Consider the following 18,554-nt stretch of genomic DNA (forward strand, 5'->3'; position numbering starts at 1 on the left):
AACTGTGATCGTTTGTTTTAAAACGGTTCGAAATTTGAAAGAAATCAACTTAATTTAAACAAAGACTAAAATTATGTTTAACTAAGACCTAAATGATTAGGATTTGATCACAAAAAATATTTACAAGTGATTAGGTTAAAAAAAATCAAATGAAAAGTAATATTTAAAGTATTAAAACCATTTAAAAACATGTCATTTTAAATTTAATAAAAATATATCAAATAAATATTATTTTTGTGATTTTTTGGATATTCATAAAATATATATATTAAATGAGAAGTGTACAAAAATGAAGTAAAAAAGAGTTGATTTGATTGGTTAATTAATTAAGTGAAGTTGTATAAAAATGAAGAAAAAATAAGTGTTAAAAAATGGTTTTGTCTTCACAAGGGGTTGAACCCACGCCCTCACTCTCACCAACCAAAACATGAACCAACTGTACCACGCTTGTGGCTTGTAAATCATACGCGTTCAATTAATTATATTATCAATCAATTTTCCAGAATTCATGAACAAGAAAACGCGCCAAGAACACAACCCCAACTGAAATTTGAAAATCTCTAAAACTGTGTTGTTTTGATCAAGTAAAGGGTCTATCTCAATCGGTTTTTCACGAGGAACATGATGGTGATCTCATAATTCATTTATTTTTGCTCTAAGGTGATCAATTTTGTGATGAACACGAAGAACCCTAAAACTGAAATTCAATGTGAAATCGTGTAGGTGCAAGTTATGATGCAATTGATTGAGGGTTAATGATCCTCATATATGCAGAAACAAGATGGTAAACCAGTTTTTCATTTATGATGCATGTATGTATGAGTTTGAAGTTCATGAAGCTTACCTTCAAAAACGACAAAACTGGAAATTGAATTCTTCAATAGAGGTGTTACAGATGTTGTTTCTTGATCTGGACAGCTTCAATGATGATTATAGAACATGTTTGAATGCTTGGAGTGGATTGAAAACATCTGGATCAGTTGGTGGTACCCGATCTGCAGTAGGGTCAATTTGAGGATCAAGCTTGATGATTCTGATGTTGCAGGCTATATGTGATGGATTGGATAGTTCATATGTGATATATGGATGATGTTAGAAGTGTTAGTTTGGACAGAAATGAACTAGAATTGATTTTGGCATGATAAGGCTAGTGTTATGCATATTTGGGAAGTGAGGTAGTGATTCTGAGATTTAGTTGTTTTTGGGGTGTGTGAGTGGATCAAACAACTTCCATGTGATGTTTAGGAAGTGTTAGAAGCAACACTTTGCTCAGAATTTGCAAGAGATGGAAATTGCAATTCTTCCTCTTTGAAACTCATGAAACTTGCAACTTAAGAAAGAAGAGAGAAAACCTATGATTTGTGAGGTTTTGGTGTGATTTTGAATGCGGATATGACCTCTATTTATAGGCCAAGTTTTCTGAATACAAAGCCTTGCAAGTTGATCAAAGAATGGTGATTTGGCATTTGGAGATAAAGTGGAATCTTTCACATTAAATGCAAATGGTTAAAATGACTTAACCATGGTTAATCTTCCAAGCTTCTTATCTCTTTCCAATCTGATCTCAAATCAGAAAATGACTTGAAATTTTAAGTGAAATGATCACTAATAGCAAAATCCAAAACCATAGCTATGCTCCATATTTTTTCATGCTCTTGGACATTTTGGAAAGCTCATGTTATGTACTTCAAAACCCTAGTTGAAAGTTTCTTCAAGGCCTTTAAGGAAATGGGTGAAAAAGAACCATGAACTTTGAAGAAAATGAGATTTTAAGTGAAATTTTCAAAAGATGGTGGCTTTGAAGCTCCATATCTCTTAAATGGTTGATCTTTTGGAAAAAAATCTTATGTGACAAAGTTGTTTATTGGATCAAAATCTATAACTTTCATGTTGGAAGTTTTTTTCAGTTTGTAGGTGAAATTTTGAGTTATTCCCTTCCAAAGTTTGGGAAAAACCATTGAAAAACACTTAGAAAATTTTCTAAGTATGAAAGTCAAACTTTTGACTTTTTGATTCTTGATTGATTTTCTTGATTTTCCTTGATCAAATGACTTCATATATCATATATTGATGATTTAAAACTTCAAAAGTCATGGTTGACCAAAATTTCAAAAAGTCAATGGTGATCTTGTACAGTTGACTTTTTTCAGACGAATCGCGTTTCTGGAGATTTCAAATGAACCAGACTATCCTCACCAAATGAATGGTATGAATGGATCACATTGAATTATTGGAGGACCTTGAGCCATAGTTTAAGTTGTGGTACCATGTTCTGATTAAAAAGTCAGTTATTCAGGTGAATTAGGTCAAAAACCCTAATTGTCGACCTGATGAAATTGATGACTGTGGATCTTGAAATGAGATAAAATTTCCATTGGATATTGTCATAGGGATTATTTGAAGATGATTGAAACCTTTGAGTGATTGCCTGGAACTTTTTAGGGTTTCCCAAATGTGATCCCTGATTTTAGTCCCTGATAGTTCAAAACCCTAATCTGTTGATTTGAAATTTCACTATTGATCAATCCTTGTGTGAGAGATGTCTTGAGTCAATAGATTAGGTCAAAATGATGTGCTTGGGGTCTTGAGGTCATGTCCCAAGTCATTAGGTCAAATCCTGAGCAAAAATCAAGAGTATGCTATCTTCAGTCAAAACCCTAATCTGGTTGATTCAGAGCCTTTGAGCTTGTTGAAATGAACCTTTGAGGACCAAATGTTGATTGTTGATGAAGATGATTCATTTGAGATAAAGGGAGAACAAACCCTAATTGTTGCTTGTACTGATGAGTGATTTCTTAATTAAACCCTGCTGAGTTACAAGTAGCAAACACAAGCTATGCAATTTGTTAGAGATGCAAATGATGCATATGCAAATGATATGAGGTGGTATCTTAGGTCAAAAATTGGGGTATGACAGAACCCTTAAAGAGTCTGTGTAAGGTAACGTCGGTCTGATCATATGGATTAATGGTTTTAAAGCTTTGCTACCTAACATTTTGATTAAACTTTATGTTGTCCTTACTAAGGTTAAGTTTTAAATCAAAAGATACCTAACTGTACTAACACTTTTATACCTCATTTTTTTGAATTAGATTTGTCATTATTAGAACAAGTGGGAGATTGTTGGAAATTAATGAATAATTAAGGTCATGGGTATGTTCCAATATGATAAAAATGGGTAATTGAATTAATAACAATAAATGCATTGCAAATAGTCCCACATAGAAAGTGGACTAACTTTAAGAGCGTTGATAAAGAAATTGAAGCATTGAATTCAACAAAAGGACAAAAGAGGATAAAGTACCATATGGACTAGCGTGGTGGTGGTTCCAAGCATTATGTCACTTTTCTCAACTATACAAACCTCCGCCGTTGTCGCCACATGTGACACCTGTTTCGGCTCCAGCTCCAGGATTGGCTTTGAGGGTGTAGGCGTATAGGCACTAGTGATAGCTTGAAGGTGTAGAATATATCTATAGGCGGACCATTGCAAACTTCTGCTGAAAAGTGTTATTTTATCAAGAGTTGAAAACTTATGAAACAACACATGCATGACCTATAAATACATTATCGAGAATTTCAAAAAAACACACAATCAAACATTACATCCTCTTTGTTATTCCAAAAACTCTTCCTTGCAAATTTGAGTTCTTCACCAGTCTTGTGCAGACTCGATTAAGAGGCTGAATTATCCTTGGCATTCTTGCTTTCCAATTCTAAGATAATAAAGAGAGTGTTTTAAATACTTTTAAGGGAAATGATTTTATTCAAGATTCAGACCTGGATCCATTTAATCTTATCAAAACTTCTAACAAGGTTTGCATGAGTATTTTCCATGAAGAGCTATGATGGATTGTAAGAACAGAAAATTATTTGGGTTTAAGGTTTGTGTTCTTAGATATTTTTAAAGGAGAAAATCATTTATTTATCAATCCTTTTTTATCTAACCTTTATTTGTTTATATCATAAACAAATACATAAAAAACAATTGAGAATATAGTGGTGCTCACCATTTGATCTTGTCTAAATATCAAGGATTTGAAGATCTAACATATGATCTTCATGGACAAAATAATTTTTATTTTTAATATTCTGTGTAAACAATGTAATATTTCGGGTAAACATTGTAGTTTGTAAACAAATTATATTATTAATTTTATGTGTAAACAATATAACAAGTTTTAATTTAAAAAATAAAAAGAAGACAATTTATCTTACCCCTCGATTTTATTTATTAACAATATGTATAAGGCGCTAGTTTTGTAGATAATAAAAGTGCAAATGATGGGTTTCGAACCCATGTGCAAATAAATTTACCATTCGGTGTTTTAAAAACCGAGGTGTGAAGTTGTTACTTTTCATAATGCCCTTCTTTACCTCGCTTCTTTAGCCTAGGTAAAATTCATTTTACGTTTGAGGTTAAAAGTACTTTTGTAGTAGTGATATAATACAAAACTAGACAACCGATAAAATATATGGTAAAACATAAGCAAAAGCAAACTATTAAAGAGGCCGACTACACCATCCTCAGTAATCAAAACCATCAGTCCTCAGCCTCAACTTGTGGATTACCTGTATAAAGTAAAAAAGTAGAAACATAAAGACAAGAAAGGGGTGAGAATACATTCCACAATTTATATGGTATTAAAATAACGACACTGAATACGGAACTATACAACCAATAAAAGATATGACAAAACATAAGCAAAAGAAAATTATTAAAGAGGCCAACTACGCCATCCTCGATAACAAAAACTATCACTCCTCGGTCTCAACCTGGGGATTATATGTATAAAATACAAAAGTAGAAACATAGAGATAAGAAAGGGGTGTGAATACATTGTACAATTCAAATAGTGTTAAAATAGTAAGTATAGTATAATCATCATATACACTCAAATCATAATCAGATAAAATAGATAATTATGCATGCAATGTTCATCTCTTCTACTTTCATGCATGTGGTACTAATCTCTTTCATATCAAAGGTGTGTTAGTGATGTGTCCAACCTGTCACTGGATCGAAATCATACTCATCACTGAATCGAAGTCCTACTCATCACTGGATCGAAGTCCTACGTATCTCCAATATACATGATGCCTAAATTCTATAACTAATACAAATCGGCATCCACAATACTCCAACTCCAATCCTCTCCATTGAACATCAGTCTTACATATCACTGATTCTTTCGAACCTAAACACATTGTCATCATCATTAAATAATTGTCGGTGTAAGGCCACATCACTAGTTCTCTTGCATCTAAACATCTCAACATGGATTCTTTCGAACCTAAGCATATATCACATAAACACTTGCACCATAACCTTAGTAAATTAACTCATATACATATTATCAACCATTGAACATGTGCCCTAAAATATTAACAACTAAATTCACATAGTATCTAATCAAAATAGCCCCAAAATCATGTTTCTTGTTAGCCATACCTTAGATTCGAATAATTATGAAAAATATCAAATAGAGTTGAAATCAAGCAAATGAATATGTTTCAGAAATATTAGAGAGTCTATTTTAAGAATATTATTTTATTTGGCATTCGACGTGTAATATATGTTCACTGAGAAGTGCCAAAAATGTACTTATTTTGTGTATGTAAATAGTGGCACTTATCGATACTTTTGTTAATACGGTTTGAATAATTCCCCGTTTTGTGTATAAATACGTATACTTTGTGAATAGTTGTATTTTCATATACTTTTATACCATTTGATAGTTTTTCCTGTGTTTTGTAGGTAGTTATGCATATTGGAGCCTTGAAGAATAAAGTGTCAAAGGCACGACTTCGATTTCGCAGTTTTGGTGCAAAATTATCATTTTGGATGATAAGGATGATAAAAATTATCATTTTGGTTTCCATTCATTCATTATTGGATAGAGCATTGAATAAGCTTTCCAACGCTTCGAACCGGGCGCAATTCGGAGTTACGGTTCTCAACTTATGGCGAAAACAAGATTTCACTTTTGCTGTCAGTCCGCTGAGCGGAGGGGGTCCGCTGAGCCGAGCTCCAGCGGAGCAAATCAGAGTCTGGATGCAATTTTGAGTCCGCTGAGCGGAGGGGGTCCGCTCAGCGGACCTGCTAAGACAGCAGCTCGTTAAAAGGGGCAAAAATCACATTTTTAGGTTATGGTTTGGGTATTTTTGAGTCCCAACACCATCAACTTCATTCTTAGAGTAGAATTGGCTTAGAAAACAACTTCGGAGGTTGCATAAGGATGATCGGGGGTGGATTGAGCGTCGAGCGGAGCTGACAAACCGGGAGATCTTCGGTTCATTTCTCTTCTTCTTTGTGTATTTCTCCTTGGTTGGGTTTGTTTGTATATTTACTTGAATCTTATGTATATTTACCGATTATAATGTTATATTTAACTTGCTTTACGAATCTGCGTTGATGTTATCGTGGATTTTTGCTCTATGCTGGGGATTTAGGGTGCTTTAGAGATAAACTTCTTGAATCCTTATCTAGGATGATAATCTGTTGGCTCTGAACTCTAGAGATGGATTTAGAGCTAGCATTCACTGTTTGTATCTGTTCTTAATGCTTTTGTGTTTGAGCGGCGCGCGAGAGATCGCCGACGCGAGAACACGGATGTTCTCGCGACTTCGCGTTATAGATAACCTTAGTTGTGAGATGATCTCGTTTGTGCTCCAGAGATGGACGCATATGTGAGAGATACGTGATGACATAGATGAGTATCGTAGGTTGAGTATACCGGGTTGGTAAGTGTATGTTTGTGAAGAGTGAATATATTTACATTCCTGATAAGTTATTTCTCTTCTAAGAATGTGTTTATTCTTTTCCTGTCTATATCTTTGTTTACTTTTTGCTCATTCAAACCCAAGCTCGAAATCATAGAAAATATTGAATGGCATCTCTCCATCTCTGTGAACGATAATTCCTGGATCAATATTTCCAAATCTTTTTTGTTGCTTGCCCTATGCTTGCTTCAACATTCACACACGAGGCATTTGTTAATCATCAAGCGTCCTATAAATTCTAAAAGAATTCCAAACTTTTGCATTCAACTCAGATTCAAACCAAGGCCACATTGGTTTCAAGAGTAAGTAGCTTACCACTGAGCCATTACGCCATTTTTGTTTAATCTTGAAAATATGCTATTATTTATAGGTTCTAAATACATTTATAAATAAACAAAATAAAAGCAATCAAGTATAGATTAATGTTACACTGAAATTCTTAAACAAAAATGAATGATTTAATTAAATTTAATTGCTTTAAAAAAATAAATTCATCCTAACTGTAACCAAATAACTAACCAAAGGAATCATATTGTCATTAAAAAAAACAAATGAATTATATGATCCCTTTAAAAAAGGTTGCAAAACATTTCATTTGAATGTTAACCTTTGTTCCCCATTCACTTTAGTTTCTACCTAGAAAATATCTTTTCAATTTGAAAACCTTTAAATCATTGGCAAACTTTTGTTTTAATAACAAGGCTTTAATCCGTTTCATCTTTAATCGATCCATAACAATCCCTAGATCCCTTTCATTTTATTATATAAATCCTAAATCTCTTTCAATTGCAATCAACCCATAACAAGGTTTTCGTGTATGCTGGTGAAAGTGAGAGTTTGAGAATGAAACTTCAGTTCTCAAAGTTCTAGAACAAGGAAAAAAGGAGCTCATCGGTTATACATGTGGATGACAATGTTTCTCCTAATACTGAATTTCCCTCTACTTTGTGGCCAAATTAATTACTCTATACTAGCATATACAAATTGGTTCTATGTTGTTGGTTTTGGAATGGTAAAGTTTTTGTTCCCAGATCTACCAGTAAGTTTTCAAAATCCCATATATGAAAATAAGTCTTCAAATTCCCAAATCTAAACTTCAACTTTTGCATAGGAAAATGTTGAAAAGACTGGTTTTTTTTCTGATTTTCTTAGGTTATGTAAGTTGCATTGTGTAGCGGTGAATTTTGTGAGACTAGAGTCATGGGAAGACTTAGCTCATTTTAAACAGAGTCGCCACTGCGCTTTTTTGTTTCCAAAAAAAAAAAGGAATGGGTGAAAGAGCGAATAAAACCCACATAAGTTTTTAAAATCAAAACTAGTAAACTTATTAGAGTTCTGGCTACGGAGGGTTTGTTATATAAGTGGAAGGTTTTAAGCACCCCTCATATCCATGGTACTTCACGGGAACCTCTTTGTTTTTATGTTATTATCTTTTGTTTATAAATAACCTTTTTTTTTGTGAAAAACCTATGTGAAAAAAACTTGTTTGAAATAGAGGGTGGGGATGGGAAGAGAAGTTTTTGAAAGTGAGCTCGATAAGATATCGCATTTTAGGCCTACGTACCCCTTAAGTGCAATAGGAAAGTCAGAGCTTATATAGTTCCTCTTTAAAAAAAAAAGAAAAAAAGGGGCCAAAGTGGCCAAAATCTTTTTGGGTGTGAGCTTTAAAATACTCACAAGTTTTTTTTTAAAGAGGGTTAAGCTTTAAAATACTTAACAAGTTTGAAAGAAGATTAGGCTTTAAAATACCTAATAAGGGTTAAGCTTTAAAATACTTAACAAGTTAAAAAAGGGATTAGGCTTTAAAATACATAATAAGTTTTAAAAGGCTAATCTTTAAAATACTTAACAAAATTTATAACAAATCAAAGAAGGACCAAGCTTTAAAATACAAGGTCAATGGGTTAAGAGAAGTTTCACCGGGAATAATTCATCTCTTAACACCAAGGTTTAAAAATAAGATCAATGGATCAATAATAGTTTCACCGGGAATAATTCTATTCTCAATACCAAGATTTCAAAACAAAAGGGTTTTTGGCTAAGCTTGAACAATACTAGACCATAAACAAGTGAAAAGCTTTAAAATACTTTGCACAAACATAAAAGAGATTGGAAAAGAATTTAAGTACCTTGACAATTTAGTCAATATCATTCCCATCCTTTGGATAAAACATCAAGCTTAAACAATTAACAATAAATACCTCATGTACGTACAAGAACACACAAATGAGTGTTAACAAGCAAGAGATGGATATATCTAAACCCTTGGATTCAAATCATGTATGAATGATGAATGATTAATGTGATGATTAAACATTGGGTTAGATAAACAAAAATAATAACAAGTACAAATTACATGGATATAAAATCAACAAGTATATGTACAAGACAAGGTTTAACATCTAAGTACAAAGCATGGATTAGAAAATCAACAATTATGTACAAAGATTAACAATTAAGTACAAGACATGGATTAAAATTAACAAGTGTGTACAAAGATAAACATGGATAAACAAAGATCAACATGTTGCAAATTTTTTGGTTAGGGTTTTAAACCTAAGGCTTTTAAAATTAGGGTTTTCAAATTAGGGTTTTTAAATAAACTCCTAAACTTAATTGATTTTAATTGTTAAATGCCAAATTCTTTAAGAGAATTGGTCTAAAGGGTACATGAGAAAGTCAATAACATTCTAACCTAACCCTAAACAAGTATTTATAAAAATTATACTAAGTCACCTTATAGAAATGTTCAAAAAGAAACATATTTTTGTTGATTTTTTTAATATTAAAATACTCTAATTAAATAAAACACACAAAAAAGAAGGGATTAAAAAGGTTAATTTACCTATTTTTGGTGATTTTCCAAAGATAAATAAAATGCTTGATAAAACAAGTGATAAGAAATATGGAATGTGGGAGCCAAGGCTTGAACCCACGCACCCTAGGTCACCATACAAAACAAATACCATCAGGCTAGCGCGCGTTTGTTGAAAGTAAGGGGAATCCAATTGATTATATGTGAAACTTGGTTCTAAATGAGAGAATGCAAAATAAATTCACAAAAGTGCAAATGGTGGGGTTTGAACCCACGCAACAGAGGTCAAGGGCGCGCGTTTTAGAGGCAAGAGGAGAACCAAGTGAGCTGTGTACGATGTAGTCAAAGCAATACACACAATTCATTATATTTTAAACTTGCGCGCCATTTTCAAATTTAAAAACTCAGAAGATCTTCATCTTCTTCCTCACGACCATCACCAACACAACAATGGTGATTTTCCCATTTCCTCAAAACTTAATCATTTTGAACGAAATAAGGGTCTAACATGCTCAGATTTAACACACGAATTCAACCATATCACTAACTAACATTAATAATCAGAGATGAATGAGAATTTCTGGAAAAATAGCAAGAACCCTAAAAATCATTTTCAAAATTAAATTCTTAAAGCAACCAATCAAGCCCTAAAACCTTAGGGCTTTTAATCCTCACATGTTTTAGAGTGGATTGATAACAAACTTTGTTCAGAATAGTACCTGAATGAGTATGCCCGAGTTTAAGCTCAATGCCTCTGAAAATGGCTTCAGGTGGAGTAATTCAATGGACCTGGGAATGCTTCAAGGGTTCAAATAGCTTCTATGAACCTCAGGGAAGCTATTGCAATGCTTAGAACTCTTTGATTGTACCTGCAAAACAAAACTCGATTTCCACTTGGAAGAGAAAAAGTTATGGTTAGTGTGCTATAGAAATGATGTTCCAGATGCAAAACAGAAGTTTAGATAGCTTCTATGTGATGTTTAGAAGATATCAAACTCAAAAGGCCTCAAAACGCACGAGTAAAACTTGATTTCCAAACTTTGGCTCAAAGGTTCTTTAAAATGAAAATTTGAAGGGTGATTTTGGATTGTAGGTGTTTGGAAAGTGTTTGGGGGTTCTGAATAGCTTCAATATGGTAAATATAAGCTATTAGAACAATTGGTTTGGTTTGAAATTGTTTGGTTTGAAAAATGACAAGTTATGAGCTTAAAGAAAGCTTTAATGGAGTGAAAAATGTGATTTTTGGTTTGGAAGTGTTTGAAAGGCTAAGAGAGATATGGACATCTTCTAATTGATGTTTAGAAGTTGTTCAAACTCTTGTTTGACACCCAGAACTTGTAGAACAAAAATTCACTATAAAAGTGAAAAGAAGAGAAAATGGAGAATTTCAAGTGACTATGGACTTGGAGAATTCTGGTGTAAGGGATGAAATGAGAAATGCCCTCTATTTATAGGCAAGATGTAGGATTTATGGAGGGAAAAATCTTAGAGATTTGAAGCTCCCATGTGATCTTGTACCATGTTGCTTATTTGTGAAGAAATGAGAAAATTGGAGTTCCAATGGCAAGGTACAAGTTCAAGCATGCTTCCATGACTTTATTCTGAGTTTGGAGAGCTTGCTTGTGGTGTTAAATTTGCTTTTAGTTCAGAAGAGACATTGTAGTGGCTCAAGGAGTGGACTTTGTGCATAAAGCTTGCCTTACTAGAGTGGAAGTCATGACTTTAGTCCATAAATGGCATGAATTTTGAACAAAGCTTATAACACTTGGTCCATAGCTCAAAATCAAGTGAAATCATCTGATTTTGGCCATTTGAACAAGTTAAAATGGTTGTACTTGAGATATTCTTTCAGATTTGCAAGAGTTTTGGATTTGGTTCTTCACTTTCTTCATAAAACTTCTTCATTTCAAGTGTTCATGGTGCCATATTGACAAAATCATATCTCATGAATGAAGCCATGGATTTTCATGCTACTTATCTCTTTGGAAAGCCCTTGTTACATAATTCAAATGAGTAGTTAAAAGTTTCCTCAAACTCCTTTTGGATCTTGGAGAAAAATGGACTTAAAGTGGAGGAAAAACTAAGTAAAACACTTAGAAAATTTTCTCTGTTTTTTGAACATAAACCTTGTTTGCTCAAAATCACTTATAAATAATCACTTTTTGCCAAAATGTGATGCTGACAAAATGATTTTTATTTGAAGAGATCTACAACTTTCATGTTGGAAGTTTTTTGAGTTGTGTAGGTGAAATTTTGAGATCCATGAACTAGGTCAAAATGCACTTAAAAAAACCTTAGTTTGACTTTTGTTGACTTTTTGATTCTTGATGAATTATTTGAATTTTTTTGATCAAATGTCTTCAATATCCATATGATGATGATTTAGGCCCTTAAAAGTCCATGGTTGACTATTTTCCTCAAAAGTCAAAGGTTGACTTGTATAGTTAACTTTTTCAAGATGAATGGTTATCTTGTGATTTCCAAATGAATCAAGCTCTCCTCTTCAAGTGAATGATGTGAATGGACTATAATGTTGATTTGAATGCCTTTGAATCATATTTTGAGTCTTGGAACCATCTCCTGATTAAAAGTCAACCCTCCATAGAAATTAGGTCAAAAACCCTAATTGGAGCTTCTGATGAACTTGAAGGTGATTGATCTTGTATTGAACCATCTTCGGGTTTTGATTTTGATTGCAGAACTCCTTTGAATCATAGAAGAATGTTGAATTTATTTGTGGGCCTCAAAACCCTAATTTATTCAGTCTTCTCTAGATCAGTCTCCTGTCTTAGGACACAAGCAACAAACAACAATTTTTTTTTGTATTTTTGGTTAGCAATGATAGATGCATGATGATTATAATGACAATGATGATCCTAATATTTAAGCTATGGTGGGATCTCAGTGGTCAAAATTTGGGGTGCAACACATTGTAACTTTCTTAGTGAACATGTTTGTTGGATATGATGTGAGTTGCAGTTATTTGATATTAATATGAAGAAATTGAAATTTTTGTTAAGTTGGAACTGTCTAATTTCTCCATTTAGAAAATGAAAATAATATAAAGAAGTTACATATATTTTCCCTTTCAATTTATTTATGAACGTAAGCTACAAGGTTTTCGCATATTTTATAAAAATCTTGAATGCAACATTCGGCGAAAATGGCGAGTGGTCTAGTGGTAACTATTATGTTTGCCAATCAAAGTGGCATGGGCTCGAATCCTAGATGAATGCAAAAGTGTGTAATATTCTTTAGAGTATAGAATATTTTTTAGAATTTTGATGACATTGGTTATAAATATATGCCACGTGTATGAACATATGTTACACGTCTCAAATCCTAGATGAATGCAAAAATGTATATTATTTTTTAGAATTTTGATGACATTGGTTATAAACATATGCCACGTGTATGAACATATGTTACACGTCGGATGCCAACGTAGAAAAATAGACGCCATTTATGAAAATTAGACGAAAAGGACTTAAATGACACAGTTTGAAGACATAAGAACTACATTGACACTTTTAAAAGTTAAGGGACCAAATTGAACCCCAATATATAGATAAGGGACCAAAAAGTGTATTTTTACTATTTTATTTTAAGACTTAAGATCTAAATTGGTATAGTTTAATCAAACATTTGAAACTGAAACAGACACCGGGCAAAATGTTTCGTCGGACTTGTAACTAGTATTTCTCCTACTGAACTTAGTGAAATGGGATGCTTATTAAGTCTAATATGTAGGACTTGTAATGTTTAATCTTATGGTGTAATGTTTAATCTTAAAGGACTTGTAAAGAGTGAGTTGTGTCCAAAATACTAACAGCTTGTACAATAATTATGCCGTAGAGTTCTTAAAATATTAACTGAACTTGAAATTCAATTTTTTAGCCTTTGCCACAATATAATTGATCCAAATCGAAGTCTATTTCGTGCTAAATCTTGTCTAGTTTCTAACGGTCTTAGTTTCACTACTAAAAGATCTATATAACTAAAGTTATAGGCAAATGACTAATAGGGTATACTAATCGCCAGTTGTAAAATTAATCAACGTATGATAACAACAATACTTAAACATCTATTATCACGACTAATCATCATATACCATTGGTTCTACATCTAATTTCTCAAATTAAATATACTTATGTTCAATTTCAATACTAAACTCACATTAAGTACACAAATATTACTTACCATAACATTATTCATATAAACCTCGTAAGAATATACCATATTCACAACATCATTAGCACACATAAGCATTTAAACAACCTCATTTACACATTTAAACCTCAAGAATTAATTACCCTAAGAAAAATCTATGTCTTAGTTTTCCAACGCAATTGACCCCACCTCAAATGGACTTACGAAACTCAAGTTATGCGTGAAACAAGATGACCAATACTCTCTTGTGTTTTTTTGCGACTTATCTGACTTATTTTAACTTATGTTCCCAAATTCAATTTACACATATAAACTACAGATTTCACATCAAGGAACATCAATCTAACATATTTCACATCAAATATTCATGTTTTCTTCGTCAACTCATCATATAGCATATGAACATCAACAATCAACTTTTATAACATAGATTGACACGAATTTCACATGAACAACAACAAAATCAGCATCAACAACATAAAACAAAATCCACAATAAATATAATCATGGAGGTTTTCCACAAATCTCTCATAATTCAATCAACAACATCAGAAAAGAGAAAAGAGGCTAAGGGATCCCCATTATCCCTTAAACTTAACACCCATCACGAAATAATTAATCTCCCCCTTACCTCGATTAAGCCAAATTTTTTGAGTTCTTTGTGATTGGAGATCGTACTATTGCAATTCTCTCTGCTAGAGTTTGCCTCCTCTTCTTCTTCTTTTTCCCAAAACTTATCGTTCTTTAAATCCCTCTATGCCTATATAAAGAAAAATCTTATTTTATTCTATTTGTTTTATTTTTACTGAATCTCTTAATTTTTAATTAATTTTATCTAATTCCTTCTATTTTATTAAAAATCTTGATATAAACCCAACACTTCTAAATAATTGTAATTATTCGAATTCTCTACTATTTCTAATATTTTTAAATAAATAATCTCTTAATTTAGTATTATTATTACTCTAAAAATATTTAGGTTATAAACCAAAAATTAAACAAAATCCTTGATAAAATTTTGGGGTGTTACATGTATTTATTATTTATGAACATGTGTAACCTTTATTTCCTCACCTTTATGGTCCCAAAGAGAGGTAGATAAAAAAGAGTGTAGTAGGAGAAAAATAGCAGACAATTATTTTTATTCATAATGAAGTAAATTTGTTACAATGAGACAATAGAATGACTAGATAAGTAATCTTTCAACTATAATATCCCTTTAGCTTGCCTTTGTGATTGTAGACAAATATCTTAGGGTCAAAAGTATGGTCAGATAAAGGTGAATTTCCTTAAGAGGCTCGTCCCCTGACTTTTATGAAAGTAGGTTGGTCTGCTCCCTTAGGACCAATGTGTAACTACGAGACACAACCTAAGAAGGGGGGGGGGTTGAATTAGGTTTTATGAATTTTTCTTATTATTTTCTAATGTTAATTACTTTTTACTTTTCTAGAATAACAATCATGGATTTATGAACAATAATGTATAAAAATAAAAGTGAAGAAAGACTTAATGACACAAAAATGTATACTAGTTCTCCTTATCAATCAACGGTATGTCTAGTCCATTCACACCACGTGAAGAATTTTCTCTATGTTAGATTTTTGTACAACCTCACTCCATAACTCTCCTAAAATCTTCTAACATAAACACCAAACTTATAGTGAACTTTGAATCAACCCAAATCAAAGGACCTTTTGACAAACATCAACACTATGATAAACTTTGAATCTCCTCGAATCAAAGAACTTTTTATGACACAAACACAAAATATTCCATGTTCTAATTGCACACACTTTCTTTACAAATTAAATCACCACACACTTGGTGATAAATTACAATACTTAATCTTTTATCCTTATATTAAGCGTTATACAGGATTGCATAATGTTCTCCGAATATTCTGCATCTGTAACAACTTAATCAGAATCCAAAAGCTCAACTTAACCCTTAGTCACGATGTCGAATGATTCTGCAAAGGACATCTTGTTCGACATGTTATACCAGATGCAGTTATAGAATATTTTGTTCAACATATTGATCTGCATATATTTTCTGCAATGTCGAACCATTCTATCTAATATGTTGCTGCCTAATTTGTTTTACTAAAATTAATGCCAACCATACAGATTAGAGAAACTACATTGACCATATACATATCTAATTGAATTAATAAATAAAGGAGAGAAGTTCCTGGTTCATCCTTGTCGTCCTCAATAAGCTCAAAAGAAGAGAGAGCAACAACAACACCCCCTATAGCGACAAGCCTTATGGACAATTGTTCTTGGCTGTCCATAAGTCTAAAAGGCTAAGACCTTATCATCAGTCCAAATTACTCCACCAAAACATCAAAGGTACAATGCAAACCTATACTAGAGCCCTACACTAGATCCACACCGTGGGTTGTTGCACACTGTCAAATGTTATTAGACAACTTCCCACACTCCACATTGAACTAGAAGGAAACACTCATAACTATCCTTCATATATAAGACATCAGACGTAAAACCTGATGTAATCTCTGGACAATAACTCATATCTTTATCCCTCATTCTCTTACTAACTTGTACATTATAGTGTTAATCTTGCAAATTCACTATGCATTGCCATATCAAAGATCGACTCCAACACTTCAAGACTCTACTCCATCATTTCACTTACAATTTCTGCGTGACACATAACTTTATATATCTATTAATAGTTATTAGTATATATAGGTGAGATATTTCCTTACCCATAGAAAGAAATGCTATTGGATTTTAAGAAAAACAAAGAAGGATGTGAAAGAAAGAGAGTGGAATATATCTAGCAAAGACGTGGTAAAGAATAGAAAGAGAATATTTGCAAATGATTGGTATGTGAGTATCCGATGCCATCCAATTGGCACATTATTATTTTCTACTAGGATATTCCTCTCTGCGTGGAATCAACTCTATATATTTTATTTCCTTCCCAATTTATTATTCTCTACCATTATTGAAGTAAACGCTTTGTTTATTTACAATGATAGCTATAGTGGAACATTTAAATAAGACAAATATTAGCATCACTCCATTGTGTTGATGTTAAATATATACAAATTAATTATTTTTATTTTTAAAACTATCAACAAATAGCCACAGTAAAACTAAAAATAGAATTTAAGTCATCACGTATATTTAATCAATATCACACTTCATTATCTTAATTTTTTTACCATATAAATAATTTTAAGAAATGATGCTATGATATGATGATAGAATATTTGTGTAAAACCTACTTCATTATCATTATATGATTATTAAACTACTGCATTTATTCTGTCAAGGAAAATTTTCATTAATGTTATTTGTTTAATAAAAAGTCTATGTGTTAAAGTATTCATAATATTAATTTCAAAGATTTGTACCAAAAAAATATATTAATTTTAAAGACGGTGGTTAGAGAATATGCTTTAGTGGTATTCAATAATATACCAAAATTGCCACGACCTAATCTAATGTGTAAGTTAGCTAATTCAAAATTTCATTTTATTTGAATAAAAATTACAAAAAAAATATAAATGTAGATTTAATTTTTTGTATGGCTATTTTTGTAATTTAAATAAGAGATAGATTTTGTCTATCATATCTAATATTAATAAAATTATGGATTATCTCCTTTTTTTAAAAAAAATTGAAATGTTTGATTTAACCGTGTCAATGATTTCCATTTATAAACTTTTAGTATTTTTAATTAAAAACACAAAAGTTAAATTTTAAAACTAAATGTAATTATTATATATATATAATATAAGAAAATTGGTTGTTCTAAAAATCACAAAAATATCTTTTTGTTATCTTAGTCTAAATTAATAATTTTGGGACAAAAAAAAGTCTTCTGTTAGTTTTTTCCAACTCATTTTTTTTTTTGACTTTCCAACTCATTTTTCACTTTTTACTTTTCACTTTTGACTTTTCACATTTTATTACTTTATTATTATTATTATTATTATTATTATTATTATTATTATTTATAATAAATTATTAATCAAAATATTCTAATAAATTATTTTTTAATAAAAAGATTATTAGAATCATTTTAAATGATTATTAATTTACATTTAAAATAGTATTTAATTTTTAAAAATTAACTTTAGTAATTGAATATTAATAACAAAGAAATATAATTTAAAATAATTTTTATTTTAAGATACAATACTTTTTAAGAAAATAATAATAATTTTAGTTTAAAAAAATTATTTCAATTAAAATGATTTTAAAAATATACTTAAAAAGGTGTGTTATTGAATAAAATACAAAAGACGTGTGTCACTTATCATTAATTTTAATTTGTATCATTCAAAATATTATTATATTAATATATGTCATTAATGAAATTTATACAATTAAAATAATGTATGAACAATTAAATATTTCATAAAATATATTATCAATATAAATAGGATATATATATATATATATATATATATATATATATACACTTATTTAATTGTAACATACTATTATTATTTATAGCAAATTTTATTGATTCAGATATTTTTGTAAATCATACCTAAACAAAATTAATATTTGTATACGAAAAAAATCTATAATTGATCTAAATATTTTTATATACGAAAAATGGTATTTATGATCCAAAAATTTTTTATTCAAAAAAGGTATATGAGAAAAAAACTATTATTGACCTAAATATTTTGATGTAAACGATACCTAAACATAAATAATATTTGTATATGAAAAAATCTCTTAATGATCTAAATATTTTTATATATGAAAAATAGTATTTATGATCCAAAATATTTTTATTA

The sequence above is a fragment of the Vicia villosa genome, unplaced genomic scaffold (genome assembly GCF_029867415.1).
Source record: "Vicia villosa cultivar HV-30 ecotype Madison, WI unplaced genomic scaffold, Vvil1.0 ctg.002596F_1_1, whole genome shotgun sequence".
Classification (NCBI taxonomy): Eukaryota; Viridiplantae; Streptophyta; class Magnoliopsida; order Fabales; family Fabaceae; genus Vicia; species Vicia villosa.